We start from the raw sequence: 10,610 nt of genomic DNA on the forward strand, positions 1-10,610 counted from the left end.
ACAATCTTTTCATGAGAATTCTGGATTAAATTGCTTTGCAATGGCTTCCAATGTGTTGATCTCAACCCACTGTGTACTAGTCACCTCATCTATAGTGAACATAAGGAAAAAGTGAGGCATACCCCACACATCCACCATTGTGTTAAGGTCCTTCAAGTTACACCGATGCCAAGAAGGGGACCCTAGTATTGATACAAGAATGCTATAGTGAAGTACATGCATGATGACTTCCTCATTGGAAATGTTCTCGTTCAATTGCTTGTAGTTGTTGATGCCTCTTTGCAAGCAAGTAATACTCGTGTTGTTTGCAACTAGCACCTCTTGTTAAAGTTGGTATAAGATTAGGATATAGAGCTTGTGTAGGGTATGGACAGAGAGCAACATTAACGTGCACATCTTGATGTATTCGCTAAGATACATATTACCATCGTATGCACCACGCCCAAGTGGAAAGAGGAATGCGAATAGCACGTTCTTCAAAGTGATATAATCTGGGTGGCAGGATGAGCCTATTGCAGGTAAGCCATTTGTTTTGAATGTTGTTGTTCTTTGTAGAAACCTGACTATTGTCTAGGAGGATTATGCATGCAAACTCATGTTGATTGGCCATTTGAAATGCTTTTGCGAGGCTCAAGTATTTTGTTGAGCAAAGTATAACCTTCCTCATATTCTATTTGTAACATTAGATCAAACAGGGATCTTTCACGATGCTGTTTTAGAATCCTTTCAATCGATTGCTTACTAATGACACAAAGACTTGTCTTTGGATGCTCATGATCTACTATTATGTTGCATTTTTGGACAACTGGACTAGGCATGATATTAAATGTGAATACATTAGTGATGGTAGAAGTTGTCAAGTTAAGTCTTGTGGATGGGTGAGAAAGCAATGCATCATTCCAATAGACTAAAGGATTGTCAAGAATTGATCGTTGATCCAATGTTTCATTTGCAATTGTCATTGTTGTTTTGGAGATTGACATGGAGACATCAATGATGCTTGGTAGGTGTAGTTGTAGTAGTTTAGCATATGCATAATCTTTTTTGTGTAGTTTGGCAATAGGGCCACTATGTATTGGTTTTGGCCTTTATTCTCATGACACGGTGACATCTTGCCACTATGATGTCAACCGCATGTTGTTGGCATGCATGAATCAGGATAGTGCTTGACAAAGCTATCATAACTTGCATTTGTTCTATATGTGTATTACTTGCTTATGAGGTTGTAGTTTGACGATGCATCTTGACTACTCCACAAGTTGAACATATTATTAATGTGCCAATGATTCTTGCACATTTTGTTGCCCAAGATAATTCAGATTTGTGTATATCATACCAACTTGTAGCAGATAGTTTTAGTATTGTTTTTCTAGAAGCCATAGTTTTCCTTTTACTAGAAGATGGTAATAAGGACCTACGATTTGGTATTTGCATGGAGTCCGTTACTATTGTATATCCTATTAACATAAAAATGCATACTTATGTGTTAGAATAGTATGATTCCATAATTGAATGGAATGCTACATCTTAATTCACATGCTTGAAATAACTAGAAAATGTCTTCAAGTACAGCTTAGCAAAATGAAATGACATCTCTTTAAAAGTATGAAACACATGAACTATACTGATGAGTTTTTGAAGCTAATTAGATGTTGTTTAGGAACTTGTTGTACAACTTGGCACGTTCTATTGATCAAGAATACCTTGCAAAACAGAAAATGGAAAAGTAAAATATTGCTTAAACAAAGTTTGAGATGTGGTGTTTTCTACATTTGACTTTTTTAAAAAACATGTTTTGTTTGAGATTGAACTTATAAGTTTGTAAAAGTGAAGTGGTAACAAAAAAGAACACAAAAACATACTATATAAGTAGCATATTGAAGAGCTAGCACAAGTCTCTTTGTTGTTTTATAATTATGGGGGAAGGTGCCATCCCCCATCTTTTGAGAAAGTGAGGACTTTTCTTTGCTTTGCTTTTCTTTCCTTTACTGTTGACAATAACAAAAATTGGAAAACATAAAATCTAACCTTGTCAAAGATCATATGTATAACGATTGTAGCTGCCTTTGCTAAACTTAACCCTACAATGATAAGATAAAAGCAAATAAAAACTAACACTCATTGATTAATTAATCGATTACTTTAATTAAAACTAATTTCATTAACCACTAATTAGTCCTTTTTAAAAATTAAACCCTTAAATATGACACCTAACTAACACCATTATTTAAAATTAACTCATAGTAGTAATTAACTCAAACAATAATTACTCAAACTACTAATGTATATTAACTACTAAAACCAAAATTATAACTACTTAAACTATTCATAAATATTAACTTCTAAAAAACAAACTTCTAAAACTAACACTAATCGCTAAAACTAATCAAACACTAGTTTCTTAACTAACGCAAACTAACATCTATCACTAATTAATTAATTTAATGGCATAATTTCTAAATTAACACAAACCAACGTGCATCATTCATTGATTAATCTAATGCTAACTATTAATGTGCAATATAATAATTTAGTACTAATGTTAAAACTAGTATATTAATTATAAAATCTCTTAATTATTAACTAATTATTTAAAGTTAATTAAAACCAATTTAATTAACTAAGATCACTAACTAATACTAATTAAAATTAATTACTAAATTACTAATGACTAAATCATCAATTAAAATTTATTAATCATTAATTAGCTATTTAATCAATTAACTTATTAAATACTTAATCAACTAATATTCAATCTTGATTAACTAAACATTAATTTAATTATTTCATTAATTAATCACGTATCATTAAATTGATCAACCATTTAATTTATTAACTAAAGTTATCAGTAATTAACTTAATTAAATAATTTTTAATTAAATAACCAAATTTTAATTAACTAATCATTAATTTGACTATTTAATTAATTAATGGCTAATACTTTTAAGTATTATATTAATTAATCACTAATTGTTAAATCAATCACTAATGATTAATTATATTTAAATAACTAATAGCAAATAACAACTTATCTATCGTAACTACTAACAACTAACAACTAATCTAATTGTTAATCATTCGTATAACTAACAAAGTACTTAATCATTACTACCTAATGATTTCAAAGTTTGAATAACAACTAATCTAATTGTAACTAACAACTAATAACTAATCTAATTGTTAATCGAACTAACAAACTACTTAATCGTTTCAAACTTTGATTGTCATATCGTTCGTTTCAAACTCTCATCTATCATCACTTGCGATGAAGTAGATTTGATACTAATCTCAAAGCTGAAGCGGCCAAAGCAATCTTGTTAGTCGATGGCAAAGGTCTTCACACACACACACACACACACACACACACACACACACACACACACACACACACACACACACACACACACACACACCCACCCACCCACCCACCCACCCACCCACCCTCCCTCCCTCCCTCCCTCCCTCCCTCCCTCCCTCCCTCCCTCCCTCCCTCCCTCTCTCTCTCTCTCTCTCTCTCTCTCTCTCTCTCTCTCTCTCTCTCTCTCTCTCTCTCTCTCTCTCTCTCTCTCTCTCTCTCTCTCTGTGTCTGTGTGCTTCATCCTACCTTGCCTCTCTCTCTTATTTATTTATTTATCAATGAATATAATGAAAGCTAAAAGCAAAATGAAGGACAAAGCAAAGCAGCAACTCAATGTTTTTATTTTTAAATTGAACCAACATAAATTGTTAAGTTTAATGTGAAATTTTCAAAAAAAAACCACAAAATAAATAATTAGAAAGTCATCATTAGCTAAACGTGTAAAAAAATACCAAAACATTTTTTTTCCAAAACTCTCTCTCTTTGTGCGACATGGCTCAACTCGAAGACATGGGAAATGGGCAATCTATAAACAAGGTAGAGCCATTAATGTAGAGTTATGGACATCCAAACCAAATAAGAAGTGACTGTCTAAAATGCATAGATGGATCTTTTGACATATTGTACTCCTATCTTGAAAGGATAAGTTGATTCTAGGGTTTAGTTTTACTCTTTATTCTTTAGATTTCCAATTGACTATGCCTTTTGGTACCTGAAATGGAATTTACAAATGATGATTGATGTACTTGGATTTTCCTTTAGGTCAATCTTGGCCTCCATAAGGTGTTCATATAACTTTTTTTCTTTCTCTCTCTCTCTCATGGCCATGGCAAGGGAGGTCAGGTTTGAAGGGGCATGCAATAGCCTTAAGCGAGTCCTATTGTCAAAGATGTCGGTGAGAGAGATGGAAAAGAAGGTCCTCATTACCCCATCTTCATTGAATGTAGCATGCAGTTCTTCTACAATGGATGGATGTACTATGGCAAGCAAGCTTGGGCCTCTTCCACAACAAGCACCATGGCATCGATGAGCTCCTATGAGATTCCTCTCTAATCCTCACTTGTCTTTGATTGCCTCAACTTTGATGCATTTGGTAGTTGCCTACATCGATGCCAACAATGGTGGGCTCATGACAGCAAGCTTTGCAATATTTGGTTTCTCCATTGTCACATGTAGACCTTCCAATCTCCCTGGAGGTATGAGTATTTACCCAACATATCCCCCCCTCTCATTCTTTGTTGGACATGGTAAGGGAGGACATGTTTGAAGGGGCATATAGTAGCCTTGAGGCATTAATGTCATATATTACTTTGAGGGACATGGCAAAGGGGCATATAATATCATGAGGCATTGGTGTCACATGCGTTAGTGAGGGAGATGGTGAAGGGCACACCCAAAAGATCCATGAGAGGATATTGGATTGGCTAAGCTTATGAAGGGATCTCCATCATGCCTACTTTTAGATATGTGGTGGTCCTCACTACCCTATCTTCATTAAACGTGGCATGTATTTCTCTCTCTCTCTCTCCCCTCTTTCCGTGATGTGTGTTTGTGCATGCATGCATGTGAGTGTGGACTTGGTGATTTGAAGGTGTGCACAGACAACAAGCTCTCTCTCTCTCTCTCTCTCTCTCTCTCTCTCTCTCTCTCTCTCTCTCTCTCTCTCTCTCTCTCTCTCTCTCTCTCTCTCTCTCTCTCTCTCTCTCTCTCTCTCTCTCTCTCTCTCTCTCTCTCTCTGGGCATGGGAGGGATTGTACCCAATTGGTCTTTTTGCCTCATGTTGTGCAAGTCTATTCTCTTGATTTTTGAGCTTAAAGTAGAGTTAGTAGTTTATACGGGTGACACTTGCATGTAGTGTGCTTGTGGGCGAGGACTTGGAGTTCAGATAGGTGATGCTCCACGAAGCATGTATTTATACAATTTATTCATCTCAAAGCTAAAAAATAGCCAAATTTTACAATTAGCATGCTTTGAACATGGGGAGCTAGGTTACATTCGAAGGGGCATGAAGTAGCCTTGAGGTGTTGGTGTCACATGTGTTGTGAGAAAGATGGCAAAGGGACTTACCAAATGATGCATGAGAAGTTGGACTAGTTGAGCCTATGAAGAGGTAGTTTCCAACACCCTCAACTTTAAGTGTGTGGTGGTCCTTGTTTCCCTTTGTCTTTGTTGAAAATAGCATGTAGCTCTTCGACAATACATGAACATGTTGTTGCAAGCAAGCTCGGGCTTCTTCTACAACAAGCACCAACCTAGGAGCTCCCATGGGATCCCTCTCTCTTCCTTATTTACATTGTCTTTGATCACCTCAACCTTGATGCATCAGAAAATCACCTAGATCAACATTGACATTGTGAGTAGATGAAGAAGACTCTAGCAAGGTCTATAATATGCCATTTTTGTATTCTTGTATAGGTGCTCTATTCTCCCTAGAGATATGAGTATTTAATGAATATCTCTTGTTAACCCCTATAAACAAAAAGGTTATTAAAGATGAGTTTGAAGAAGACAAAAGGGTGTCAGAATCCAAGGTTTTTTTAATCACAATCAATTCCAATAGAGGTTCACATGTTAATTTAGGCACCGCTCATTCATATGATGCTCTTATGATATTTCCAATTTAGTACTTATGGTTGAAAAAATCCTCTCTATTGTAAATATTCAGTAAGAGTCGGGCTTACTCTTCTAATTATTCTTGGATTTAGAAGACTTGTCATAGTTGATGACAAGGTAGTTGGCAATCTCTATTCATTTTTACCTAAATCATGTCCACAAAATCCAATAAGTGTGCAAAAGGAAAGAGGACAAGTCACAAGCCTAGTGGCAAAGGGTAGGGTGTCCAATTGAAGTGGAGAATACTAACCTAACCCTAATTTATAAAATGTGTAAAATTGAAGTGGAGGGGGTGTTTAACTGAAGTGGAAAACTCTAACCTTGAGTATCGCTTTGAGTCTCTACCTTCTTATCAATCTTCTTCTTATGCATTATTGCTTGAGAGTGAGGAAGACAAAGTATGAGCTCCAAAGAGAGACCAGTGAGCGTGAAGCCCATCTTCACCTTTTGCTTCCCTTCTTTTCTTCCCCTCTTGCTCAGATAACTTAAAGGGTAAGGACTAGAGAGAGAGAGAGAGAGAGAGAGAGAGAGAGAGAGAGAGAGAGAGAGAGAGAGAGAGAGAGAGAGAGAGAGAGAGAGTGTGTGTGTGTGTGTGTGCCTGCGTGCGCGTGCATGTGTGTGTGTGGGGTGTGTGAGGGATCTTGAGAAAAGCTCTTCTCCCTCCTTTCTTTCTTTCTCCTTCTTTTTCTTTATTTGTTTCTCTTAACATTAGAGCCACACAGAATGGTTACAAAGGAGTAGAGAAGGTAGCTTAAAGTGCAACACATGGATTGTGAGATCGTTACTATACCTTTGGTGCATTCAAACTACAACATGATTAAGGTATGTAGGTGAGCATACTACATTAGTTGAGCCTTTTTGTTTATTGTTAATGTGAGGAGCATGGAGAGAAAACTAGATGGTTTATAGCTAGAGTATGAGATAAGTAGGTGAGAGAGAGCTGAGTTGATAGTAAGGTTGTGCTCTTGAAGAACAAGAGTCTCCATCCAATGTCTCAATTCTTGAGCTCTCAACAAGCCTAATATTTGGGTTCCCTTGTTGAGAAAATGACAAAATCTATCTACATAAGACCCTTGTATTCCCACCATATGTCAATAGAATAGGAGGCTTGCATGCATGAGTGGGATGGGATGATGAGGAACTAATTTTTTGTTGGTTTTTCTTGCTTACTCTATAAGATGCACAGCTACTTAGGAAGCCCAATCGATATAGAGGTTGAGAATCAAATAGTAGATTACGAGATATTAGAGTAGGTCAAGAGCATTGAGTAGAGGAAGATCTCAAATAAAAACCATAAAGTCTTCAACCTACTGATGTTGTGTGAGCAATATTATGCTTGAAGGTTCATTAATGCATTATTTGTTTATATGAGACAAATTGAGCTTCATGGATCAATTGGCTTGAGAAAATGACAAAATCAATCTACATAAGACCCTTGTATTCCCACCATATGTCAACAGAATAAGAGGCTTGCATGCATGAGTGGGATGGGATGATGAGGAACTAATTTTTTTTTGGTTTTTCTTGCTTGCTCTATAAGATGCACAACTACTTAGGAAGCCCAATCGATATAGAGGTTGAGAATCAAATAGTAGATTACGAGATATTAGAGTAGATCAATAGCATTGAGTAGAGGAAGATCTCAAATAAAAACCATAAAGTCTTCAACCTATTGATGTTGTGTGAGCAATATTGTGCTTGAAGGTTCATATATTTGTTTATATGAGACAAATTGAGCTTCATGGATCAATTGGCTTGAGAAAATGACAAAATCAATCTACATAAGACCCTTGTATTCCCACCATATGTCAATAGAATATGAGGCTTGCATGCATGAGTGGGATGGGATGATGAGGAACTAATTTTTTGTTGGTTTTTCTTGCTACTCTAGAAGATGCATAGCTACTTAGGAAGCCTAATCGATATAGAGGTTGAGAATCAATAGTAGATTATGAGATATTAGAGTAGATCAAGAGCTTTGAGTAGATGAAGATCTCAAATAAAAACCATAAAGTCTTCAACCTATTGATGTTGTGTGAGCAATAGTGTTTGAAGGTTCATTAATGCATTATTTGTTTATATGAGACAAATTGAGCTTCATGGATCAATTGGCTTGAGTAGCTTGAGAGTTTTGAGAAAAGAATAAGGTAGTGTAAGTGTATGCGGTTAAGAGAAGCCATCATGCTATCCAACTACATGGTCCAAGTTGTTGTCCAAGTATATTGTCCATCATGCTATCCAAATGCACCACCGCTTATATTAGCCTATCCAATCACAACCCATGATCCTAATTTCTCCATTGCACCATCCTACATGCAGCATCCAATCCATCTCCCAATCATGTCACTACATTTGAGCGCATCCTAGTGTCTTGCCCTAACTTGCACTCATTGCCCATGCCATCACCATCTTCCCTACTATCCTACACCCCCATCCCTACTCATCATCACCTCACATCATCTACCATCCTCATTGTTAACACCCATACTTCATGACCTCCACACTGCACTATTGCCAACCATCCTACACACCATCTTTTCCTCCCTCTCCACATAGCTTGATCCTCCATCGTACAAACCCTCCTCCACCATACAATCCATCACCTCCACCTCCATCTTCTTTCTTCTCCACACTATTTATTTTTATTCTCCACACACTCAATCCTCCATCATGCAACATCATCTTTCACCACGTAACCTTGCTTCCTATCCCTCACATTTTGAGTCATCTTACTCACTCATTCTCACATGGCTTCCTCTTCACCTCTCCTCCATGCTATCTTCTTCCCCATCTCCATATGATCTTATCTCTTGACACAACTCATCTCCCCTAAACACCACCTTAATCCACCTACACCCCATCCTCTTCATTGTATGACCTCCTACATGAAAACAATCCTAATCCATCCCCACTATACTACTCACCTTTTGCTCCATACAACTCCCTTCTCCACTGCAACACACCCCCCCCCTCTCTCTCTCTCTCTCTCTCTCTCTCTCTCTCTCTCTCTCTCTCTCCTACACAGCCCACCATCCTAATCACATTCACACACACCTCAAATTGATCCCATCTCACTCACATCCTTGCCATCTTATGACCCATTTCCCTACTATATGACCCCCCTCTCTCTCAGAACCTCATGGCCCACTCTTGCTACATCATTAGATTAGCCACAACCCCCATTCCCATGCACACCTACTACCACCATCTCAGTCACTCACTTGCATTTGACTGCCACCATCATCCGACCCACCTCATGACCCACTCACTTTCATCCTATTGCCACCATATGACTCACCAAATTGCACTACCACCACATAAGCCTACCCTCTACACAATCCAGCCCTATTCATACCATACAACCTACCATCTCACTATACAATGTGATTGTGTGGTCCTTTCTACCTATATGTTATCATTTAAGTACCATATAATCATGAGGATCTAAGAAAAGCATGTTGAGTAAAAGAATCCCTTTCAACCATATTGTAAATAGCAAATTATGTTGCTTTTTTTAGTCAAACCCCTTCCCCCACCACACATCCCTAAGCATAATCTTATTTTCTACCTCATTATTGTATGTTTCTTAGCATTACCATCACCTGCTCTTCACTGTCCCTCTATCATCATCACCCTCCATCACTCTCACTTTCTTCCTCAATGTCACTTCCAACAATCAACTCAACCTCTGTCATCATTGCCTCACACCACCATGAAGCTACTACTATCACCTTCAATAATGCCATCATCACCCTCCTCCCCTATCACTAGTGCCTTCTTTTTCTCTCTCTCATTCAACATCGTCCTTCCCTACCCTACCTCTTTCTACCTCCATCACTGATGCCATCATCCTCATTGACTTTACCATCACCTCTCTTCTAGTTCATCCATTGCCCCTTTCTAACTCCCTTCTCCATCATCTCTATTATCCACTCAACTCTTTGAACTATAGGATCCACCCCATCTTCTGAAGGGAGAAGCTCAAGCGAGAGCATAAGCAAGCGGAAGCATTCAAGGCGTGATCTATGGCAACACACACACACACACGCACGCACGCACGCACGCACGCACGCACGCACACGCACACGCACACGCACACGCACACGCACACGCACACGCACACGCACACGCACACGCACACGCACACGCACACGCACACGCACACGCACACACACACGCACACAGAGAAGATGTGGCAACTCCAACAGAGTAACAATGTGCGACCTCTAGTTTCCCTTATTCTATTAATTACTATGCAATGTAGATATAAATGCGCACTTTTCAAGATTTTGGACAATCTTAGGCGGATCCGCAGGAAGGCATTTATGAGTGAAAATGAAGATTTTAGGCTTTAAAGTGGTCCATGGTGCAAAGCGATCAAGGTGTTGTCATATGTTTTTTGACAAATAATATTTGCACTTAGATTAGGTGGAAGTCACCCTTAGTGAATGATACAAGTTTATATTGGCATGTCATTGATCTAGATAAATACATATTCTAGTGTCTCAGAGGATATTGAGCATGAGTGCATTCCCAAGGCTTTTGGCTTGTGTTTATTTTTTAAAAATTATTTCAATTGCTTATTAAAAGTGAAACGATGTGAGTACCAATGTGATGGAAAGTGGGAAATCATGGTTTA

This window comes from Lygodium microphyllum, chromosome 3 (genome assembly GCF_053477565.2).
Source record: "Lygodium microphyllum isolate KBCC chromosome 3, Lygodium_microphyllum_v1.1.10, whole genome shotgun sequence".
Taxonomy (NCBI): Eukaryota; Viridiplantae; Streptophyta; class Polypodiopsida; order Schizaeales; family Lygodiaceae; genus Lygodium; species Lygodium microphyllum.